The 26073-nt window shown below is 32.5% G+C and overlaps 2 long non-coding RNA genes across 3 annotated transcripts in view; one reads left to right on the forward strand and one right to left on the reverse strand.

Moving 5' to 3' along the window:
• Positions 1-26073, reverse strand: part of LOC144293684 (uncharacterized) — a 111417-nt gene that overhangs the window by 38928 nt on the left and 46416 nt on the right. The window lies entirely within an intron of this gene.
• Positions 10442-24704, forward strand: LOC144293683 (uncharacterized). Of its 2 annotated transcripts, none has more exons than XR_013360917.1 (4): positions 10442-10478; positions 22014-22124; positions 22594-22679; positions 24442-24704. It is a non-coding gene; the product is annotated as an uncharacterized LOC144293683 (long non-coding RNA). The 2 variants fall into 2 exon arrangements; XR_013360916.1 differs by lacking the exon at positions 10442-10478 and adding an exon at positions 18908-19029 and having other exon boundaries at positions 24442-24703.

The raw sequence follows: 26073 nt of genomic DNA on the forward strand, positions 1-26073 counted from the left end.
TTTAACAAATACCACAACTTTTTGATCAATGTGTTCTTACTTTTATTTTTACATGTATATTTTAATAAATATGTAAACATATTTCATTAATTCATTTTCAATTAAAATTTGAAATTTATAAATACTATTAAGAGAATGTAATTTACTTAATACTTTTTTCAAAAATATAAATTTCTTGATATGCTCAAAAATATGTTTCTTGATACTAGAAAAATTAATCTTTAAGCTCAAACGGGTTCTGTGCAAAGAAAATAATAATAACAATCAATAAAATAATGAGACTTTCATCACCATCTACATTCCTTTACTTAATACTGTCACTCATCAAATAGTATCAAGATTCCTGTAATACTTTCCGAATGAAAAGGAAACCTTCAAAATACTAGTTAGTATTTTGTAGAGTTATATAGAAACTGAGCATAATAATTTAGCTGCTTTCAAAGGTAATGATCAATTTGTAATATATTTACCTACAATATGTTTTCCAGAAGGGTAGTTTATCTGATGATAAAAAAACAAGAGAGTGCGGTACAGGCATCTATGTATGCAAAATCAATCCATCTATATTTTATCTACCTTTATGCCCACCTTTCTATCCTATTATATTAAACCTAAGATTCCATTCATTGTAGAGTATACAATTATTTCTGGTATCACTGAGAAAAAAAAAAAGTCTCTGCCAATTATAAGATATCTTTGATAATAAGACAACTTCTTTTAAGGAACTTAACATTTAATACCTTAAAATTAATGTATATACAGTCAGAGTTATATAGTATATAAAGAAATGTAAATACTTATACGATTGACCCTGAATAACATGGTTTTGAACTGTTTGGGTCCACTTATACAGGGATTTTTTACAGCACAGTCCTGTAAATGTATCTTTCTCTTCCTTATATTTTTTTCTCCAGCTTATTTTTGAAAGAATACAGTATATAATACATATAACATATAAAATATGTATTAATCAACAGTTTATATTATCATTAAAGCTTCTAATCAACTGTAGGTTATTTGTAGTTAAGGTTTGGGTAGTCAAAAGTTGTATGTGGAGTTCTATGTGAGGGTTGAAGTAATCTCCCATGTTGTTCAAGGGTCAACTGTATATAATTGTAATAATATACACCATTAAATGTAAATAGATACTGATAAAGAAACAGCACCCTGGCCCTGATTCTAATGATACTTTAAATTTTTTGTATGTGTATTTTTTTTTATTTTTTTAATATATTTTTTAATTGAAACTCGGTTTGCCAACATATAGTGTAACATCCAGTGCTCAACCCGTCAAGTGCCCCCCTCAGTGCCCATCACACACTAGCCCCATCCCCCCGCCCACCTCCCCATCCACTACCCCTTGTTCATTTCCTAGAGTTAGGAGTCTCTCATGTTTTGTCACCCTCTCTAATTCTTCCCACTCATTTTCCCTCCTTTCCCTTATAATCCCTCTATTTCTTATATTCCCTGTATGAATGAAACCATATAATTGTCCTTCTCTGACTGACTTACTTCGCTCAGCATAATACCCCCCAGTTCCATCCACATTGAAGCAAATTAACTTATTTTAACAGGATTACACTTCATACTTTATTACTTTTTTCTGGAATATGTCTTTAAATCACTTTAAGTTATAAAATAATATATAATGAATAAAGGGTCCAAAGTTAAGAAGAAAACCACATCTCTATAGTAAATCAGTGGCTTCTGCAAGTATTTTAAAAACTCAGGGAAGTTTTGAGGCAGCTGGGTAGTGCAGTCATTTAAGCGTCTGACTCTTGGTTTTGGCTCAGGTCATGATCTCATCCTTGTGAGATCAAACTCCTCATTTTGGGTTCCATGCTCAGCAAGGTGTCTGCTTGAGACTCTTTCTGCCCCCATCCCTGCATCTACCTCTGTTTTTCTCTGTCTCATAAATAAATATTTAAAAAGAAAAACTGGGGAAGGTTTCTTTCAAATATTACATCAAAATAGGTGGTTTGTCTACACTGTCTCTTCTATGCCTATAGCAGACATCCACATTTCACTGACTCTAAGATACCTTCAATCATTAAACACACCATTATTTTGTGGTTTGATTAAAAAAGAAAAAAATACTATCAAGTAGACTCTGATATGTCATTTACCATTAAACATACCTCAAGCCCAGAGAGGGAGAAGTATCAAACTTACATAAAACATTATAGTCAATCATGATACTCTTTTCTACTAAATCTTAATATGGCCTCATATTATTTGGCAATGCAACATTCCTCATAGACATATCAATAAAAATTGTTAATTTTGAGATGGGAATGATTTGATATTGAGAATTATCTGTGATAGCAAAGGAAAATTTTAAATCCTCTAGTCAGTGAAGAGGTGAGTCTTGCTATATGATAAACCTAGAATGTTTTTTGCCATTCTGTTGCTATCTTTTGAAAAAAGTTAATTTACAGGAGCAATTTTCATAAACATATCTAATTTTATTTGGCAACCAGTAATAAACTAGAATTGATATGGGAAGAAAGGAGTTAAAAATAGAGGGAGAAAGATAAACAGCATTAACCACATGCCCATGTGTTAGGGCCCACACATGTGTATTTCATATATATCTTTTATTTGATACTCTCAGGAACCTGAAACCTTTTACCTGTTCACTTTTCAGGTAAAGATTCTGTGGCTGAATTAGTGAATAACTTATCCATATTCACCCAGCCATCAGGAGTGCAATTATTGAGATTAAAGTCCAAATCTATCTGATTTCAAATCTTTTATCTTTTCCACTACCAAAGAACACCACTCTGAAATTTTTAGGCAATTTGGCTCCACAACTTATTCAGCAAACGAAGGCATACCTGCATACAAAGAGAACTAGAATTTCCTGACATGTTCAGATGTTACATTTATATTTAATTTTTTTTATATTTAATTTTATGTGATATATTCTGATCATTTGTCTACCTTTTGTTACTGATTCTTGTTCACACTCAACCTTCCAAGAATATCCCACTCATTCTCATTCACCTTTGGCTGTAGCCTTCTGTGGCTAATGACTCATTTCAAAATGCTGAGGCTGAAGTTTCTCAAGTTCCTCCACTACCTCCTTTGCTAATTCAAGTATCTTTTTCTTTCTTTCTATCACACATACACACACACACTCATGGAAATGTTGCTGTGTTATAGGTCCAGCCTATAATACTCTGTACAAAAGAGCTATGTCTTTTCTTTTAAAAGAGAATATAACTTAGCCCAATGGATAAAGTTTTCTATTTTTAAAATTCCTGAAACATTTCATGTAATGTCGCTGCATGTCAAGGTAGAGAAGATTTAGGATGAAGAGAAGTAGAAATAGATCAGTTAACCACACTATTTTTGGAGAAAACTGTCTGTAGTTTAAGCAAAACCAACTTACTTGTTCATTCTAAGAAGACATTTTGTTCTTTGTGGAACATGCTACTTCATTTAAGACTTTTCTGTAAAGAAGCTGTTCCCTCTGGTACCTGAAACCACTGCATAAACCTATTGTGATTTTTTTTTTTTTTTTTTGGTGGAAACCATGACTCTCTTGGGTGTATTACTGTGGCTTAAAGTGGCCCCTCAATTGTAAATGATCAAATTGCTACATGGACCCGTTTATACAGAGGTATTTCTTTCTGAAGTGAGAGTGAAACCAACTGTTATTGTGCCACACCAGGAACCCAACATGCTCTAAGAGATAAGCCACTGGCCTAAGGATGTAAAATCTCTTCTACTTTCATTTTGCTCATATGCTTTGTTATCTATTTAGAGCCATGTAGTTAAATCTTGTTCATTTGATTTCAGAGACATTAAAAACACCAAAGGAAAGGATTCAAAAAATTACATATTTTATGTTAACTGAAAATGAGCAAGTACTTACACAACTTCTTTGACTAAGAAAAAAAAAAAGGAAATATTTTATATTTTTTAAGGGAGGGTTTTATGAGAATAGAAAAATGAATAAAACTTCCTTTATAAAAAGTGGTCTCAATTTGGGATTCCAGAATTCTTTCAATGGTAAAACCAGTAACTGAGGTCACCAAGTTTCTGTCTAGACTTTTAAAATAATTAATGGAAACCAGAGATAAGGCTACATAGCAAAGTAAAATGTTAACTTCCCTAATTTTGACTGAAATTATTGTGATGCTATTTTTCACTGTCATGACATTGTTTTTCATAACATTCAAAAGGTTTTATTGATTAATAATATTTAATTTTTAAAAAGGAAAAATATTAATCAATGCAGACTAATAGGCAAAGATATTTTGACACAGAGGAACACAGTAAGAGGTATACTTTATAATAAAAAGATTAGAGTTTCAAAGACTTATAATTCCTTTTCTTTGATATTAAGCTGTTAAATGAGGAAAACACTTTTAAAATTATACTATCCTTTGCAAAAACAGTCAAGTATCAGTAAGTTCATGATTTAAGGAACAAAATACTAATGGAACTGGCATTTCAAAGCATAAATTAAAATTTCCTCAATAACAAAGATGAAAATACGTTTTTCCATTGTAATTTTGCTTTCCATAATGGAAGTACTTTCTTCTCCTTGAACATTTTATGCAGAATCGGCATAATAAAAATTGACAACTCATTCAAGCTTACCCACTGTTATAGTTGAACAGGAATCCCTGAGTTACTTCTTAGTATAAAGAGGTGGAAAGACAGCTTTCATGATAAAATGCCTGCAGCAGCCATTGTCAGCCAGGACCCAAATAAGAAATTGACTCTGCCTATCAGAAGTTATGAATTATAATTATTCTGATTGCCACAGCATTAGAGAATGCAGTGTAACTAAAAGAGAGAAACAAGCCAAGGTTAGTACACCAAAACAACCTTAGGTGAATAAGCAATCAAAAAAATATATATTTAGGTGGGAGAATTTCTGTCAAAGTCAACTGGTGAATTTAGATGTCGTTTTCACCTTGATCACTTGAACTGGCATAAATATTACTTAAGTATATGTTAATAGGCCCTGGATAAAGGTGACCTTTCATAGCATACACAGTGTGTAACATTTTTAAGAGCTATAATATTTATAAGAGTAATTGGTCCTATTATTTCTTTGAAAGGAGAAACTATACTCATATTTAGCTTTAAAGTCCAATTCTTTTAATTCCCTTATGTGTATTTAAAATAAATAGTAAAACATATATTGCTTTCTTTCTAGAAAGTTGGGTCTTTTCTCTTCTTGAATTATCAGCTACATAAAGACATTAAAGATCCCTTTTAGGAATTGTCATTTATGTGTTCCACGGCTAGCTACAACTCACCTGAATTTTATTAATGATGTTTCCCAAGTAGAAGGGGGAGAAATGTAATCAGTATCTCATTTAGTAAGTTGTTTTTGTTTTATTTTCCAGGTGACATATAAGATAACTATTGGGTAAGAGAAAGAGCATTTGAATGAAAGTATAAAGATACATAAGACTGCATAGCATTTTGAGCACAGAGTTATGTGACAGATTTCATGAATTCAATTCTCTGATTTACCACTGGCCAGTGATAGGACCCTAAATAAGTTAGGTTAGTGTTCTTCAGTTTTCACATCGGTAAAAATGGGGATGATGTTATGATAATGATGCTTGTTAAGAACAGTGCACATAGTACTTACTGCTATTAGTAAAGTTACATAGATTAGAGCCTCAGTTTCTTCATCAATAAAATGGAATATGAATAAAGGACTTCTATTGACTACAATTTAGAAATTCTTTATTACCTTTAGTTATATATGTCAGGGAAGACTTTAAAAAATAATTTTATATGTAATCTGCAAGACAGATGGTTTTTACTAATGGAAGAGTATTTATTCTAACCTAGCATGAGGTTAACATCTTTAGTATCATGGGCCTTCACATACCTGAAGATGGTATTTAATATGTCTAAGGGTGTATGTACAACAAATGTGGGGATCAGTTATCTTCTGTAGGAAGATATAAAATATGGGGGGAAAGGTGAGTTATATTTAACAGAAAAAAATCTTTAGAAAGAAATTATGGGAAGAAAAAAAGAAAGGAAATGAAACAGGAAGGTGAGTTAAAATAGTTATCAGTGAAATGTTCTTCCAGTAGCAGTAAATATCTGCTACTAAGTCTGAATATCTTAACATATAATGAATAAATGAATGAATAGCAAGAATTACAACAATTAAAAATATATAGATTTTGTAGGCAAAGGTAAGTTGTTATCAGCTTAAAATAGACTGTTTTAACAACCAGATGTTTTATATAAACCTTATGGTAACTACAAAGCAAAACCTGCATTAGATACACAAAAGATAAAGAAATCAAAGCAGTAACTCATCAAATCAGTAAATTAATCAATAAAAAGGAAGATAGAAAGGAACAAAGGATCTATGAAACACCAGAAAACAATTAAAGAAATGACAATAGCAAGCTCTTACCTATAAGTTATCATTTTAAATTTAAATGGATTAAAATCTCCAGTCAGAAGACAAAGAGTGGATGAATGATAAAAAAAAAAAAAAAAAAAAAGGGAGAAGGACCTCAACTATAGGCTGTGTAAAGATACTCACTTCAGCTTTAAAAAGGGTATGGGCTGAAGGTGAAAAGATGGAAAATACTTGACACAGATGCAAATCAGAAGAGTAAAGGGGTAACTACAGTTATATCAGACAAAATGGACTTTTCTTGACAAAATAGATTTTTAAGTCAAAAACTGTAACAAGAAGATCATTATATAAGGACAAAGAGGTTAATTTATCAATGAGATATAACAATTATAAATATTTATGCACCCAACATCAGAGCACCTGAATGTATAAAGCGAATACCAAAAAATTGGAAGGGAGTAATAGGCAGTGATAGAGTAATAGTAAGGGACTTCAAAATTCCATTTTCAACAATGAATAGATCTTCCAAACAACCAATAAGAAAACAAAGGATTTGAACTATTTGTTAGATCAAATAGACCTAACAGACATATACAGAACATTTCATCCAACAGTAGCACAACTCATATCCTCAATTTCACACAAAATATTCTCCAAAATAGATAATATGTTAGGCAACCAGATAAGACTGAATAAACTTAAGATAACTGAAATTATATCAAGCAACTTTTCCAATCACAACAGTATGAAACTATAATTCACTAACAGGAAGAAATCTGCAAAACTTGCAAATATGGGGAGATTAAAGAACATGCTCCCCAACAACTAATGGTTCAAATAAAAAAATCAACAGAAATAAAAATATATCTTGAGACCAATGAAAATACAACATATCTTACAGAATGCAACAATAGCCGTTTTAAGAAAAAAATTCATAGTAATTAATACTTAGTTTAAGATATAAGATTATCTTAACCTAACTTTATACCTCATGGAAACAGAAAAGCAAACTAAGCTCAAAGTTAGTAGAAGGAGGGAAATAAGATCAATGCAGATACAAATGAAAAAGAGACTGAAGTTAATAGAAAAGTTCAACAAAATTAAGAGGGTTTGTGTGTGTGTGTGTGTGTGTGTGTGTGTGTGTGTGTGTGGTTTGGGGCCTTTTGTTTTTTTAAAGATTTTATTCATTTATTTGAGGTACAGAGTGTGTGTGAGAGAGAAAGAGAAAGAAAAGGAGCAGGGGAGGGACAGAGGGAGAGGGAGAGGCAGACTCTCCCTGAGCGGGGAGCTGGACATGGGGCTCCATCCCGGGACTCTGGGATCATGACCTGAGCCAAAGGCAGACACCTAACCATGTGAGCCACCCAGGTGCCCTGTTTATTTTTGAAAATATACACAATATTGACATACCTTTGGCTAGAGTAAGAAGAAAAGAGAAGCCTCAAGACTCTTAACTAGAGAGAACAAATTAATGGCTACTAGAGGGGAGGGAGGTGAAGTATGGGGATGGAGGATGGTTTAAATAGGTGATGGGGATTAAGGATGGCTCTTTTTTGTGAGGAACAGTGCGTGTTGTATTTAAGTGATGAATCACTAAATTCTATACCTGAAACTATTATTATACTATATGTTAACTGATATTTAAATAAAAACTTGGAGAGAAAAAAATAAATAAAAAAACTCTAGGCACTTCCTTAAAAATAAAAGAGCCTCAAACAAAATTAGAAAAGAAAGAGATGTTTCAACTGATAACACAGTAATACAAAAGATCTTAAGAAACTATGAACAATTCTACACCAAGAAATTGGATAACCTAAAAGTAATGGATAAATCCCTGGAAATATGCAACCTACTAAGACTGAATTATGAAGAAATAGAAAATTCAGAAAGACCAATTACTAGTAAGGAATTTGAATTAGTAAACAACATCCTTTAATGATTGAGCCCTCAATATATTAGGCATATTAGAAATATATCTCAACATATTAAAAGCTGTATATGACAAGCCCATTGCTAACATCATACTCAATGTTGAAAAGCTGCTAGCCATTCCTCTAAGGTGTTCCTCTAAGAAACAAGACAAAGATTCCCACTCTTACTACTCAATTTCAACACAGTACAGGAAGTCCTAGTTAGAGCAATTAATCAAGTAAAAGAAATAAAAGTCATCCAAATCAGAAAGGGAGAAGTAAAAACATTTATTTATAGACATCATCTTATGTAGGGAAAACTCTCAATATTTTACCAAAAAACTGTTAGAATTGATAAATAAACTCAATAGTTGCAGGATACAATATCAAAATAGAAAAAAAAAGATTGAAAATACAATTTATCAGAAAAAAAGAAAATAATGTCATTTACAATAGCATAAAAAAATACTGAGCAATAAATTAATCAAGGAAGTAAAAGATTGACATATAGAAAAGTATATAACATTGATAAAAAGAATAGAAGATGCAAATGGAGGTATTCCATGCCCATTAACTGGAAGAATTGATATTGTTAAAATGTCCACATTGTCCAAAATAATATACAGATTTATTGGAATCTCTATCAAAAGTCCAATGGAATTTTTCGCAGAAATAGAAAAAAATTCCTAAAATTTGTATGAACAATAAATACCCCAAAATCTGATGTAATCTTTAGCAAGATACGCAAAGTTGATACATGAGACTTTATGATTTCAATATATTATAAAGCTAAAGTAATCAAAATAGTATGGTACCAGCACAAAAACAGACACAAAGTTCAATGGAATGGAACAGACAGCACAGAAATAAATCTTTGTATTTATGATCACTAATTCTTTGACAAAGTTGTCAAGAGCAAGGACCACACAATGGGAAAAGGATTGTCTCTTTTTAATAAATGTTGGTTGTAAAAATGGTTTTCTACATGCAGAAGAAGGAAACTGGACTCCTACCTCTCTATATATACAAAAACCAACTCAAAATGGGATAATGATTTAAATGTTAAAAAAAAAAAAAAAAAAACCGATTTAAACATAAAAGGATGGGCAGCCCTGGTGGCGCAGCGGTTTGGCGCCGCCTGCAGCCTGGGGTGTGATCCTGGAGACCTAGGATGGAGTCACGCATTGGGCTCCCTGCATGGAGCCTGCTTCTCTTCCTTCTGCCTCTCTGTCTATGAATAAATAAATAAAATCTTTAAAAAAAAATAAATATAAAAGGATGCCATAAAACAATTAGAAGAAAACCTAGAGGAAAGGATTCCTGACATTGCTATCGACTTTAGTTAATAAAACAATATCTGATGTGGATCAAAAAACTTATTGAATAGAAAATAAGTTGCATCTTTATTTTCTAAATGCATAATATACATTAATTAAACATATTATACATTGACTCAATTATGTAGAACTCCAAACTAAAAAAAAAAAAAAGAAAAAAAAAGAAACATTTGAATAATTTTGATATAATAGAACTTGAAAGGTTTTTTGTTGTTGTTGTTGTTTCAATTCAACTAACTGAAGCTAGATCTAGGTACAGTATTAGTATATTCTGAAACTCAATGTGTTATAAGCTGAATTACTTCCCCCTCAAAATTCCTATGAGGAAGTCCTAATCCCCAGTACTTTAGAACGTGACTATATTTGGAGACTGTTTTTTAAGAATTACAGTAAAATAAAGTTAGTAGGGTGGACCATAATCCAATACAGTTTATGTACTTATAAAAATAGGAGATTAGGATACAGATTCAAACAGAGGGCAGACCACTGGAAAACAAGAAAAGAGTCAACAAGAATGGAGAGAGCAAAGCGCAAAGGCATCTGAGAAAATTAATCCTGCTCAAACCTTGCTCTTAGATTTCTGGTCTCCAGAATTGAAAGAAAATAAATTTCTGTTAAAGACACACAATTTGTGGTACTTTGTCATGGGAGCCCATGAAAAAACTGGTTAAAGTTGAGTAATTTCATCTAGTACTGCAAATACTTCTATTATCATAATGAAGTTTATTGTCATAATGAAGTTATGCGTGGGGAAAGACTATTTACTGTTTTTCTCATTAGATCTATTTTTTTTCTTGATTTTGAATTGACATTTAACCCTGGGACATTGGTCAGAGGAAAAATCAGCAAAAAGAGTTTTCTAAGTTAAAAAAGGTAATGTACTTTGGAATATTTGTTATAAAAAAGTCTGAAAATTCCTTAACTTTTTACAAATATTTAACTTTACTTAACCAACAAGGATTTATTACATAAATATGACAAATATGATATTTTTGTGTCATGATATCAAAAGAAAACAAACTACACTACATGGTTCTGTGGGGTTTTTCTTTAATTTTAAAATCTTTTTAAAAATTTTTTTTAATTTTAATTTTATTTTTTAATTTTAAATACTAACCCATATTATGAACTGTTATTATATAATACATAGCTCACTCTGTGTGTACTCCATTATAGTACTTAATCCAAATTGTGGTATTTTGTTTGTTTTTGTTTTTTTAGATTTTATTTATTTACTTATTCGTTCATGAAAGACACGGGGTGGGAGGGGGGCAGGCAGAGACACAGACAGAGGGAGAAGCATGCTGGGAGACTGATTTGGGACTCGATCTTGGGTCCCCAGGATCACGCCCTGGGCCAAAGGCAGGCACCAAACTGCTGAGCTACCCCGGGACCCCCTAAATTGTGGTTTTGTGAGTGCAAATGTGTATTTTTGTATAGAGGAAAGTATTAATGTATGCTTCAGTATATGTGTGCAGATATACACATATGCACTAAATATGAGTGTGTCAACATGCATGTGCATATTTGTGTATGCCAGCATGTCTGCATACATGCATTACTATAAGAGGGAAAAGTGAAATGTGTGTTTATTTGTGCATGTGCACTTCTGTGTGTATGAAAATACATAACATGGGTATGTGTGAGCATACATATACATGGGAGCTGGCATTGTCAGTGTTTAACACAGTGCCTGCCACATACTGACCATGAAAAAATTTTCCTAAGTGAATGAAATACTGAATGTATTATTTCCAACATTTATTTTAATTTCCAACTGATATACTTCCTATGTAAATTTGAAATGTCTTTCATATTAATATTTATTTATCTACTTCACCTAAGAATTATGACTTGATTAAAGACATATTTTTGTCCATTTTTAATCATTTTTAATCATATTATGTTACATTTAGCTGAGCAGCATAAATTTCAAATTTAATGTATTTTAAGCCCCACATCCAACTTATACTCAAGGTTTAAAAATAAAAACTTAGGCCCAAAGCAAATGGCACAAATAGTAAAAAAAAATCATAATGTTTAAAACTTTAAGTTTCTATGTCTAATATAAATCATACAATAGTTGTTCCTTCATTAAAATATGTAAAATAAATATTTTGATGCTTTAAAAGCATGTTTACTTTATTTCTTCCCATGACTTAAAATCTCTGATTACTATTCTCACATTTTCATGACAGTTTAAGAGAGAAAAAAAAATTAAGACAGTTATTTTCCCCTTCTTTTGTTTTCATTTTCTTGTTTTCAACATCTTATGAAAAGAATGCTGTCATTTTTGTTTTTCAAATCTTTCATTTACTTTCCATTGTATAATATTCTAAGAAGACTAAAAATATTTTCTCTCATTGATATATCTTTCCTATTCAATCTTTTTTTTGACACTTCACTTATTTTCTCATGTATTTTGAATAATGTTAAAATCATCATAGCTATTTATCTTCTTTTTACTTGCCTAGGACAAAATATTCAATCATCAAAAGAATGTCAATAAATGACTTTAGATATTTAACAAAAAAGTAAGTTATTAACTTTTAAAGTTAATATTTTACTCAACAAAGAACATAAATGAAAAAACCTTTCAAGCATACTTCACTTTTTGTAAAATGGAGTCTCCTAAAGTTTGTGAAATTTCATGCAGACTATTATATAACTGTATTTAATGACTTTCTAAAAACTTTTTAAAGGAAGAATTACCAAAACTATTACAAAATGCATTTATTCAAGTAATATGAAAAATTGACAAATAAATAGAGTCACCTGACATGTTTTTCATATACTTTTTCACTTTTATCTTGAACCCTGAAGCTCAAGGTTTTCAATTATTTGGTATTAGGGCATCTACATTTCATCAGTCATCTACAGGCTCATGCTATTTAGAACAAAACTAACTTAACATAATTTTGTGCATTTTCCAATATATTTTGTTAATGTGATTAGATGTTATGTCCCTGAAGATTTTTTCTCTTAAAACAGTATCATGAAAAAAAACAAAGTATCATGCATTCATCTATTTATTAGCTTAAATTCTAAAATTACTACACTGCTTGATTTTGAGGCTAATAAGAGAACATTTTCTTTGAAACTGTGGTAGAAGGAATACATTCCATTCCAGGACCACTGAATTATTTAAGAATAGGATATAAAGGAGAGAGGGAAGATGGTGGAAGAGTAGGGGTCCTCATTTCATCTGGTCTCCCAAATTTAGCTAGATAACTTTCAAACCATCCTGAACACCTATGAATTCAACCTTAGAGGTAAAGAGAGAACAGCTGGAATGCTACAAATAGAAAAGTGACCACTTCTTGCAAGTGTGTATTTTGCTTGGTTGTGGTTGATATTTTTGACTCTGCTCACTCCTACAGTCATTCTGCATTGGATAAAATGACTAGAAGGAAGAATTCAACACAGAAGAAAGAACCAGAGGTAACACTCACTGCCACAGATCGGATGGATATGGATTTAAGTAAGATGTCAGAGATAGAATTCAGGATTACAATTATAAAATTACCGGTGAATCTTGAAAAAGCACAAAACACTTTAGAGAATCTTATACTGCAGGAATGACATATAACTAGGCCAAAATTAAAAGTACTTTAACTGAGATATAGTCTAAATTGGATGCTCTAACAACTAGGGTACGTAAGGCAGAAGAGAAAGTAAGTGACATAGAAGACAAGTTGATGGAAAGGAAGGAAGCTAAGGAAAAGAGAGGAAAAAAACCTAAGAGCCCATGAGTAGAGCCTCTAAGAATTAAGTGATAGTTTAGAGAAGAAGAACATCCAACTAATTGGGATTCCAGAGGGTGTGGAGAGGGAGACAGGAACCCTCCCCTGCCAAAAAAAATCAACAAAAACTGATCAACACTCTGACATAAAATATGAAGCTTGCAAATTTCAAAGATAAAAAGAAAATCCTAAAAACAGCTCAAGACAAGAGATTCCTAACATATATGGGGAGAAATATCAGATTAACAGCAGACCTATCTACAGAGACCTGGCAGGCCAGAAGGAGCTGGCATGACATATTCCAGGTACTAAATGAGAAAATCATGTAGCCAAGAATACTTTATTCAGCAAGGCTGTCATTCAGAATAGAAGGAAAGAGAAAGAGCTTCCAGGATAGACATAAACTGAAATAATGTGTATTCACTAAACAGCCCTGCAAAAAATATTAAGGGGGACCCCAATAAGCAAAGAGGGAGCCCAAAGAAACAATCTGAAGAAACAGGGACTGTACAAGGTTATACTATGACACTAAATTCATATCCTTCAACAGTTACTCTGAACATGAATAGACTAAATGATTCAGTCAAAAGACAGGGTATCAGGCTAGATAAAAAAGTAGATAGTAGATATCTCCTGCTATCTACAGGAGACTCATTTAAGACCTAAGGACACCTTCAGACTGAAACTGAGGAAGTAGAGCATCATTTACCATACAAGTGGACCTCAAAAGAAAGCTGGAGTAGCAATCCTCATAAAAGATAAATTAGATTTTAAACCAAAGACTTTACTAAGAGATAAAGAGGGACACTATGTCATACTTAAAGGGTATATCCAACAAGAAGACCTAACAATTATGAGTATATATGCCCCTAAAGTGGGAAGAGCTAATTATATCAACCAATTAATAACCAAAGAGACACATAGATAATGATACATTAATAGTAGAAGACTTCAACACTCTGCCCTCTGCCAAAGTCAGATCTTCTTAGCAGAAGATTAGCAGAGAAACAAGGGCTTTGAGTGACACACTGGACCAAATGGACTTCACAAATATATACAGAACATTCCACCCAATCCAACAAGCAGGATACACATTCTTCTCAAATGTATATGGAACTGTCTCCAGAATAGACCACATACTGGGTCACAAGTGAGGTCTCAACTGATACCAAAAGATTGGGATTATTCTGTAAATATTTTCATAGCACAATGCTTTGAAACTAGAGCTTAATCATAAGAGGAAATTTGGAAGGAACTCAAACACTTGGAGGTTAAAGAGCATCCTACTAAAAAATGAATGAGTCAACTAGGAAATTAGAAAAGAATTAAAAAGATTCATGCAAACTAACAAGATTGAAAGCCCCACTGTTCAAAATCTTTGGGCTATAACAAAGGCGGTCCTAAGAGGGAAGTACATTTCAATATAAGCCTCCGTCAAAAAATTGGAAAAATCTCAAATACACAAGTTAACCTCACACCTAAAGGAACTGGAGAAAGAACAGCAAATAAAGCCCAGAACAAACAGAAGAGAAATAATAAGATTAGGGCAGAGCAGAACTCAATGAAATAGAGATCATAAGAACTATAGAACAGATCAATGAAACAAGGAGCTGGTTCTTTGAAAGAATTAATAAGATAGACAAGCACCTGGCCAGACTTATTAAAAAGAAAAAGAGACTCAAATTAATAAAATCATGAATGAAAGAGGAGAGATGACCAAGGAAATACAAACAATTTTAAAAATGTATTAAGAGCAACTATATGCCAATATATTAGGCAATCTGGAAGAAATGGATGCATTCTGGGAAACCTACAAATTACCAAAACTGAAAAAGGAAGAAATAAAAAAACCTGAATAGACCAATAACCAGCAAGGAAATTGAAGCAGTCATTAAAAACCTCCCAAGAAGCAAAAGTTAAGGGATTTATATGGAATCAGAAAGATTCTGAATAGTCAGAGAAAAGTTGAAGAGGAAAACCAAAGCTGGGGACATCACAATGCCTGACTTCAAGCTGTACTACAAAGCTGTGATCATCAAGACAGTGTGGCACTGGCATAAAAAAGACACATAGATCAATGGAACGGAATAGAGAATCCAGAAATGGGCCCTCAACTCTATGGCCAACTAATATTTGACAAAGCAGGAAAGACCATCCACTGGAAAAAGGACAGTCTCTTCAATAAATGAAGCTGGGAAAATTGGACAGCCACATTCAGGAGAATTAAACTGGACCATTCTCTTACACCAGACACAAAGATAAACTCAAAATGGATGAAAGACCTAAATGTCAGATAGGAAATGTCAAAATCCTAGAGAAGAATATAGGCAACAACCTTTTTGAAATTGGCCACAGCAACTTCTTGGAAGACACACTTATAAAGGCAAGGGAAACAAAAGCGATAATGAACTATTGGGACTTCATTAGGGAAAAGTCTACCACACAACAAAAGAAACAGTCAACAAAACCAAAAGGCAACCTACAGAATGGGAGAAACTATTTGCAAATGACCTATCAGATAAAGGGCTAGTATCCAAGACCTATAAAAAACTTACCAAACTCAACATCCAAGAAACAAACAATCCAGTCAAAAAATGGGCAGAAGACATGGACAGACTCCAAAGATCTACACACATGGCCAATAAGCACATGAAAAAATGCTCCACATCACTTGCCATCAGGGAAATACAAGTCAAAACCACAATGAGATAACAACTCACACCAGTGAGAATGGTGAAAATCAACAAGACAGGAAACAACAAATGTTGGTGAGGATGAGAAGAAAGGGGAACCCTCTCGCACTGTTGGTGGGAATGCTAGCTCGTGCAGCCACTCTTGAAAACTTTGTGGAGATTCCTCAACAAGTTGAAAATAAAACTACCTTACGACCCAGCAATTGCATTATTGGGGATTTACCCAAAGATATAGATATAGTGAAACAACAGGATACCTGCACCCCAATGTTTATAGCAGCAATGTTCACAATAGCCAAACTGTGGAAGGAGCCACAATGTCCTTCAATAGATGAATGGATAAAGAAGATGTGTGATATATAGATATAGATATCTCACATCTCTCTCTCTCTCTCTCTCTCTCTCTCTCTATATATATATATATATATATATATGTAAGCTATTCACATATATATTCATATATATATACGAATAGGACTTATAGTAAATGGGTAGAGTGGGAGAAAAAGCTACAAAGATAGACAAGGATCAGGTCTTAGGGAAATCTAAATGATACATCAAAATATTTTATTCTCTGAACAGCAGGTATACCCATTAGATTTAGGGGCTGAGAAGTAACATAATCATATCTAAATCTGTTAGCAGATTGAAAGATGTACTGATATTGGAGGTGGGGAGATGAATTAAACTACTAAACTTCAGGTGACACACAAAAGTCCTAACAAAGCAAGATTAGTAGAGAATAGTGTAGAATTGAAACAGATGGAACTGTGAAGCCTGTGAAAATAAAATACAAAGGACCTGGCCTAGATAAAATGAGAGTCAGAATGTCAGAGGACTAATTACCCCAAAACTACTATTGGCTTGCCTAAGAGGAACATGGAAATATCACAAAATATGGAATTCCAAAATACGGAATGTAGAAGGAACAGATCTTAAGGGAAAGATGACTAATTTGATTAATCAAAAATATAAATGTAATGGAGGATCAAAGGCACCTGTTTCCTTTTTAATCTGGAGTTTAGTGCTTGTCTAGAGGCTTATTCTATATAAATAGAACCTATATAACCCCACAAAGTTGAATGCAGGTAAAGGAACTGGGACCGTATGAATGTAGCTTACAATTTTTAGATTTCAAGTTTTATGGGTCTGTCCCTTAACTTTAATACTATAAAGTACAATTGCATTTCAACAAAGTAATTTTTTGTTCTTAAATATTTTTGTGAACAAATATAAAGATAAATATTAGTAGATTCTTAATATTTTAAGCAATATAATTCAAATTTATTTCAACCATTATTTATAATGCAGTTTTAGTATATTTCTTAAACTGTATCAATATTTCAAGAATATTTTAAAAGATACATGATCTCCAGTGCTCTGACAACTCTGAATAAAAGATCTTTTTTTAAAATTCATTCATTCATTCATCCATTCATTCATTCATTCACAAGAGATACAGAGTAAGAGGCATAGACTTAGGCAGAGGGATAGCAGGCTCCCTATGTGGAGCCCAATGTGGGACCCCCAGGACCCCGGGATCATGCCCTGAGTGGAAGGCAGATGCTCAACCGCTGAGCCACCCAGGCATCCCTAAAAAATAGATTCTTGATTCTTTCCTTCAATTCAACTTTCTACATATGACAATTCAAAGTCCAAGTTATAGTTATGATTCAAATAAGTAGTAAAATACAATAACATCTACAGAAAACACGGATTAACTCAAAATTTCTAAAGGATTTCATTTAACACCTAAATCCCTGCACGAATGCCCAAAGGAGTATTAATATACTGCAGTTGGAGACCAGCTCTTCATAAACTCCCTTTTCATACTCTAAAATCAGTTGTCTTTTATTCCTTTATGCATCTATCGATTCTACAGGAAAAATGCTTTTATAAAAATCAATGTGTAAAAGACTTCTTTTATAGTCTTTTGTCTCTTCACAAGGTTGTTTGATGTTTTATTGTGAATAATAAGTGCTCATGATGATCAAAATGTAAAAGTTATCCCTAGCAGTTTATAAATAAAAGAAACATATCATCTTATCAGAGAAAAACATTTCTTTTTCATTTTCCACATGTAAATATACTCTTCAGAATTTACCTATATTAAAGATTTACTTTTGAAAAATTATACCTACCACTTTCATTCAACAACCCTTAATTATTTAATGAATCTGAAGTAATAGTAATTGCTATTTAAAATCTCCCTCTCCACGACGATACTTAGTGGATAATGATTATTATACAGCATTTTTGAAGAAGAAAGTACATCATGTCTGAAAAAAAATCTAGTTCAATCATATGGTACATATGATATTCTAGGGGAATATGATCTTTAAAAATATAGTGCTACCCTTTATCATAGATTTAGACAACACTTCTACAAATCCTGAAACTTATATTATGCAAAAAGTACCCATCACAAAGCATTATCTTTGCTTATTTTTTAAAATTATTCAAATGGATGGACTTTCAAATTCAAATTCAAAACACAATCTTAACACATTCACTTGATTCACATATACGTAAGACATTGTGATAGGTAACTGCCTGATGGCAAATGTGTATTTTGCCTGTATTCACTTATTCAGTCAATTTGCAGTTCATAAAATCCACCCAAAGTGACTTTGTTAAATGCATACTAAAAAAATTTCAATTAAACCCATGTTGTGAATTTATTTAGTATCTAAAATATTGAGTTATCTCGAGAAGAGAATTAAACAGAGAAGTATAGAGAGACTTTCTGATTAAACCTTAATCAATAAGCCTTCATTTTCCCCTACTTTATCTTACTTCCCTCTTGTTCCTGTCTCCCTCTTCTTTTGATTTCTCTAATTAAGAAATGAAAGTTCAATGCAAAATTGTTTGAACTTTTTGAAGGAAAAATTCCTATTTGAAAGGATGTGACTGCATTTGACCTCAATGGCTCTGAAACTCAGAAAGAGAAAGGCAAAAGATGAACAAAGATACATGATTTCTGACCAGGTATGTTATTGTTAGTATAATATAAACTATGGGCTTGAAAGGGTTTTATCAGTTAAAGACTTTAGATAATAAAACAATTGCTAAATGAGCCAAACTTCAGTATGACTAATTCTAACATAGATATCTATAATTATGATATATTACATACCTGATATTTATGATAAATGACCACTAAAATAACTTGTACCTTCTAAAAGTAGAAGTCTTTCTCTTTTTTTTTTTTTGGATTTTTCATTTGTTTTGGAAAAGTGTTACCAGTTTCTTTGACTTCTTTCACCTATTCATTCGGTAAATATAAATCACATATTGAGCAAAGCACAATTCTATGTGTGGTTATATAAGCTGTGAAGAGACAAGGTTGTCAAGAGAAACTGTCACACTTAATAAAAAGACAAAAGATTTACTGATTATCTTTTAAATGCAATGATCACATTGACTAGTGGTGCCTCTGGGGATTATCTGATTCTATAAACATGTGCATTTTTAATTGTGTTTGACAAATAGTATAACCATTAAATTCCAGAAAACTGATAATACAACTGATTTTTGTTCCTAACAATGCAAATGAACACTGTCCAGTAGTAATAAATCTAAGTCAAATTCTCAGTTTGTAGCACGTTACTCAATCCCTAAATGAAAGAGTTAAATAAAATACTTGACATGTTTAATATTTAACAAAAATCACGATTTTTTAACATTTTGAAAACTTTACAAGGTTCTTATCTTCTGGCACTATAGTATAAATGTCTGAACAACTTGAAAAGATTCTACTGTTCTCGTTCATTGTATTAAGATGGCTTATATGGAAGGCTGGAATTCATCATATGTGTCAGCAGAAAAATGTAAATAGTTCTTTCAAGTATTTGGGATTCTAAGACAATGCTATTCATTTTGAAAGATCCAAAATTAAGTGTACACTATTTCCTTGCTTTCTTGTGCCTTCTGTTAACTTTGGCTTGGAACACTAAGATGTACAATTTTTGGATGGTAATTTTTGCTAGTGAACCTGAAATTAAAGTATACATATTGTTTACAGAGTTGATGGTAAATAGAGTTGGATACCCACCGTGCAGTTTACTGGATCCAGGTGGTTATTATAAGCTTTTATGAATAGTCAATAAAAACTTAATTGATACACATTTCTAGTACCTTTCTCCTAGGGCCACTATCAAATAGCGAATCTGCCCACTTGGAAGAGGATGTTACATCATTTAATCATGAACCCTGACAATATTGAAATCTGGCATTCAGTAGTGATATCTGTGAATGATAAAATAAGAACTAAAGATATGTATAAGCTTGAGTAGTGTGATAACTGAACATATTGGTGAAAAATTTTTCTGAAGGTATCTGAAATTTTACCAAATCCTTTTGATTATTTTTTCTAAGTTCTTTAATATACTTTTTTTAGGGGAGCCCTGGTGGCTCAGCGGTTTAGTGCCGCCTTCAGCCTGGGGTGTGATCCTGGAGACCTGGAATCGAGTCCCACGTCAGGCTCCCTGCATGGAGCCTGCTTCTCCAATTATATATATATATATATATATATATATATATATATATATATATATATATATAATTATGCAATGACTTGGATGGTTAGGAATGCCTCTAAACTAACTTTAAAAATAATTTCATTAGGAACTGATCAGTGCACCAGTTTAACAATACCGCCTGTTCAAGGAAAATTCTACATATAATCTATGTTTAGACGATAAAAATAGTGACTACTATTAAAAAATGCACACTATTTTTAATGTTTCTTATTGATTTCTGAATATAGAAGGTATAACAAACTTTTCCAAAGGCCTATCAATTCTGATCTAAAATTTTCTACTTGAAAAATATTCCAATTCATCAAAATTTGCTAATCATTTGGTAAAACAGTGAATCCTCTCTTGTTTTCCCTTACTTTTAAATGCACAGAAATAGCATTTTATTCTCAAAACACATTACACATTGGATTATGACATATTTCACAAAAGCAAATAAAATGATTATTTAGTGACTGCCACTAACACACTTCACTTGGAGGGAAAAGAAGAACAGAAATAGCAGGCATGTTAAATTGGACAAATTGGAAAGAGCACACTGGTATCAAAGATTTCTAAGCAGCATTTCCTCTCTCTTTCAAATTTGACTTTATAAAAGAAAGTTGATAATCTAAAATAACAATAATAATAGCAATTATCATAATACCATAATTAAAATGATTATTTGGCTTTGTAGTTCAAGGAAAACAAATATGAAAGTAATTATATCTTTTTTTTAATTGTTAATTTTATGAAGTAACATCATTTCCTTTGGAAGTAAATATAGATAGAAACCAAATACCAAATAATTTGTCTTTTCCCTGTAGTAGATATAGGTTTGTTTTCTCTAATTACCTTCATCTTGAAATAGCATCACCAGACTTTCAGGGTTTGTTGTTTCTTTTTAAAAAGTTTTTACATACTTTGAAATAATTATATTTTACAAGAAATTGCGAAGATAGTCCAGAGGTCCACTGTACTTTTTGCACCATTTCCTCCAGTAAGTACATGGTACGTGGCTGTAGAGCAATATCCAAAACAGGAATGTAACATTGGTACAATGTGTGTGTATAGCTCTCTATCACTGTATCACATGTGTAGGGTTGTGTAGCCACTACTACAATCAATATATAATACTATTTAATTCATAACCACAAAGATCTTATTCTTACTATTCCCTTGCAGTCACACCCACTCCTGTGTCCAAATCACCCCTAAACCCTAGAAACTACTGATTTTCCATTTATATAACTTTTATTGTTTTTAGAGTACTATTTAGATAGGATCACATAAAATCCTGAATTTTTCACTCGGCACATTATTGAAATCTCTCAAAGTTGTTACAGGTATCATTGTGCATTCTTTTTTATTGCTGAGTACTACTTCATAGTGTGGATGGATATACCATAGTTTTTTTGGCTATTCATCTACTGAAGGAAAATTATTTGTTTCCAGGTTTGAACTATTAAGACAAAGCTGCTGGGAACAATCATATACACGTCTTTATGAAGATAAATTTCCATTTTCTTGGTCAAAAGAAGAAAAGTGAAATTGCTTGGTCATATGGTAAATGTGTGTTTAGTTTTTAAGAAACTGCCAAACTATACTCTATATCATCTCTACCATTTTATATTCCCATCAGAAATGTACAAGAGATCCACTTTCCTTGCGTCCCTACCAGCATTTGATATTAGTACTAGTTTTTATTTTACCTGTTATTGAAGGGGATAGCAACATGTCATCATCACCTTCATTTACATTTCCCTATTGGCTCAGGATATGCATATCTTAATATGTGCTTATTTCCCATCTATATACTCTCTTCAGTGAAGTATCTCTTCATATCTTTTGCCCATTTTCTAATTGGATTATTTGAGTTTTGAGAGCTCTTTAAATATTTTACTTATGATCCCTTTGTCACCTTATAAATAGTTTCCCCTGCCTATAGTTTATATTTTCATCCTGTCAACATGGTCTTTCCCAAAACAAAAGATTTTAATTTTGATTAAGCCCAATTTATCTTTTTCTTGCCTAGATCAATATTTTGGTATCATGGCTAATGTTCTTCACCAAACTCTAGTCCAAAAGGTTGTCAACAATGACATCTTGACATCGTAAGTGGTAAGTGGTGTTTATTACTGCTTTCTAGGTTGTATATTCAGGCTCTCTACTTCACCTTTGCTGGGAGAGAGGGTGTGGAGCCTCTGCTGTTTTGTCTTCTTTTTGTGGGTATGTTTCATTTGGCTTGTACAGAGAAGATATACCCTAGTGTTTTGTCCTGCCAGCCAGCCCATTTCGTGATCCTTTGACTAGAAAGACTATCCTTTTCTTGAGATATCTTTTATGTACTCCTTCCTTTTCCCAGGTTGCCAGTTCTTCAGTTGCCAATCTGAAGTATATCAAGTCAAAAAAAAAAAAAAAAAAAAAAAACCCAGGGAACTCATCACTTTGTCTTCCCTTGGAATCTCAAGATCCTTCCTTGGTCTGCCTTCTTCTGTCCATCTTTGTCTCCTTATATTTTACATATTATAGCCAAAGTTATTAGTTGTACTTTTGTATTCCTCTTGCTAAGTATATCTACTCCATCTTCCCAGAAACATAAATATTCGTTTTCTTTGAATGATTCAGATTTTTCTTCTCCCTCGTTCTATAACTGAATTGGTCATATGTAGGCATAGCATCCTCCTGGACATGGTGATTTGCTCAGTTTTTTTTTTTTAAGATTTTATTTATTTATTCATGAGAGACACAGAGAGGGAGGCAAGGACGTAGGAAGAAAGAGAAGCAGGCGCCTCACACGGAGCCCCATGCGGGACTCGATCCTCAGACTGGGATCACGCCCTGAGCCGAAGGCAGATGCTCAACTGCTGAGCCACCAAGGCGTCCTTCAGGTTTTTAAATGTAACCCAAATAAGGCCAATTAGAGCTAATCAAGTCTACTGGATTTTGCTGAAATTACTAGAAGAGAACACTCTTTTTAGGCAGTTGTTAAACTGAAAATATATCAGTCTACAGCTGTGGATACTTTTCTTATATGATGAGAGGCCACACCTGAGAGTAAAATCACAAAAGAAAAAAAAAAAAAAAAAGACAACATAGGCCGAACAAGTCACTATTTATTGATGACATTGAGCCAATAGACCTGGTAGGGTACTGAATCTGACTTTATTTTGTGCTGTTCAATTCCGTAAATCAAAATGCCCCATTCTTATTTTAAGGTAGTTTTTCAGTTTTTGTAATCAAAGGATCACTGAAATATATTAGTTTTACTCATATTTCTGTAGAAATCAATCATCCTACTCTCCTGCAAAATATTCCATGACTCTTTATCAGTGACTGATCGGTCTTGACTTAATCAAAGCTAAATAAAAAACCCTAGGAAAATAGAACCAGGCAATCTTGTTAGACATTTTAAAGATTCTTCCCCACTCAAAAATACTCAGAAAAGATGCTTATTTTTATCTCTCTGAGATAAAGAAAGTCTCACAGAAATTGCTGAGCTTTTCCTAATAAAAACTGTGAGACCATGACCTTATGTATAGGCAAAAAAAGGGCAGTATCTTCTTGGTATTTGTTAAAAAATGAAAATCATCACCATCATTTCCTATAATCCACTAATGATGTAAATAACATTCTAGAAACAAAGTAAAATATAAATAACCATAAGGAGGAAAGCATTTTTGGCATAAATTAATATACACATATAGTTGAATATATGTATACAAATATATGCTAACATAGTATATGCTAACCTGTACCACTAGAAACTCACTTCATTTTATTTTCTACCTTATTCTATGTCATTTCATTTTATTCCTTCTTTTGTTGTTTGTCTTTAATGTTAATTCCTTGCCTATAAATTGCTTTGTTTACCCTTTAATAGGTTGAATCCATCCTAGGAGAACATGTTTTTATGTACACATTGACATGAGACTTAAGTGAAGTCAGAAACTGAATATCTGAAGAAGGAAAAAGAATTATTTGAAGACTAAAGCACTAAACAGAGAAGATAATAATCCTAAAACAACTTTCAATTTTGACCAGTCCTATATCAAACTAGCTTTCAGCAGGAAGTTGTGATCTAAAGTGAGAAAATGTATTTTAAATGATCATAAATATGAAAATCACATCATGGCTCATTTATTTTTGTATCCCCAGGCCAGAATCAAAAATGACATGGAATAGATGCTCAATACTTTCATCGCCTGGGTAACTGACTCCATGAATGAGGAGCCAGGACCTTCAAGAAGTCTGATTTGATTAGGTTTTTCTCTGAGGTTTTCATATCCATTTTCCCCCCTTTCCACCATGGTTTCCTTGAGGTTTGCAAACTGTTGTTCTTGATTATCTACATCTTGTTTGGCTAACTTCTTGACTTCTCTAAGTTGAAATATGAATGGCAACTTTTCTCTCAGAAAACTTTTGTAGAGTTAATAGCTGCTCAATTCAGGCCAACCTGGTTTGGATCTACTCCAAAGACCCCTCCCCCCCTCCATGTCCACAGCCTTTAAAATCTATTTTTTACTTCTTAGCTGACTTTTAATAACCACCACTTTCCTCCTGCTGGTAACTTACAGGCAATGAGAGCGGCTACTTAGGTCAGTATTCCAAAGAATTTGTTAATGGAATGGCTGCCAGAGAGAGGTAGCCAGTCAAGCACAGTTTGGAACACGTGTGAGGGAAAATGGTGGAAGAGAAAAAGGAGAGCCACAAGATATGTCCAATCCATTATCTACCATCTTTTCTCTTTTAATTGCAATAAACCACATACTCAGCAGGAAGTTTATTGGCAAGGTCTAAGCAAAACACAAAATACTTTTGGATTAGTTTGTAGAACATTTTTAGATACCAGTAGGCTGTTTTTATTCTGTAAGAGGTTTCCTTATTCCCACTGAGTTAACATATATTTAAAAGTCTTTTGAACCATAAATGCAGGTTCAGATAAGAGAAAGATATTCTTATGTATACAACTGAACCTCATATCTTCTGTTCATTTTTTTAAATTGCCACATTTGCTAGAACAGGTTTTTCTTTCAATTTTTATTGTTAAAACTCATTCAGAAACACAAAAGTACAAAAATGTATTTCTCCATGAAAGTTCAAAATACAACAGTTAAGTTTAAAGTCAGTTTATTATCATCCTTAAGCTGATTTCTCACCTATTTGTCTCCTGTCACATCACATTTATCAGTTTGGTTATTATCCTTCCAGGTATTTGTCAATATATAATGAATATTCAACTTATTTTCCTTGATATCAAAGTTCTCTGAAATGGCTTTTCTGTGAGATTTTCTTACTTGGTTTTATAATCTTGACCATAATAAATAAAGTTATAGATTAGACAAGAATGATCAAACTGGCCCTTACCTAAATAGTGTCATTACATTCAAAGAACAAAGAGCTTTGAGATTTTACAGGGCAAAATAAAAAACAAGGTAATAATAAAGTAACATAAATTAAAGCAATAATATAAATTATTTTTAATGTAAATATTCAAAAATAAAAATAATTCCAA

The sequence above is a fragment of the Canis aureus genome, chromosome 2 (assembly GCF_053574225.1).
Source record: "Canis aureus isolate CA01 chromosome 2, VMU_Caureus_v.1.0, whole genome shotgun sequence".
Lineage (NCBI taxonomy): Eukaryota > Metazoa > Chordata > Mammalia > Carnivora > Canidae > Canis > Canis aureus.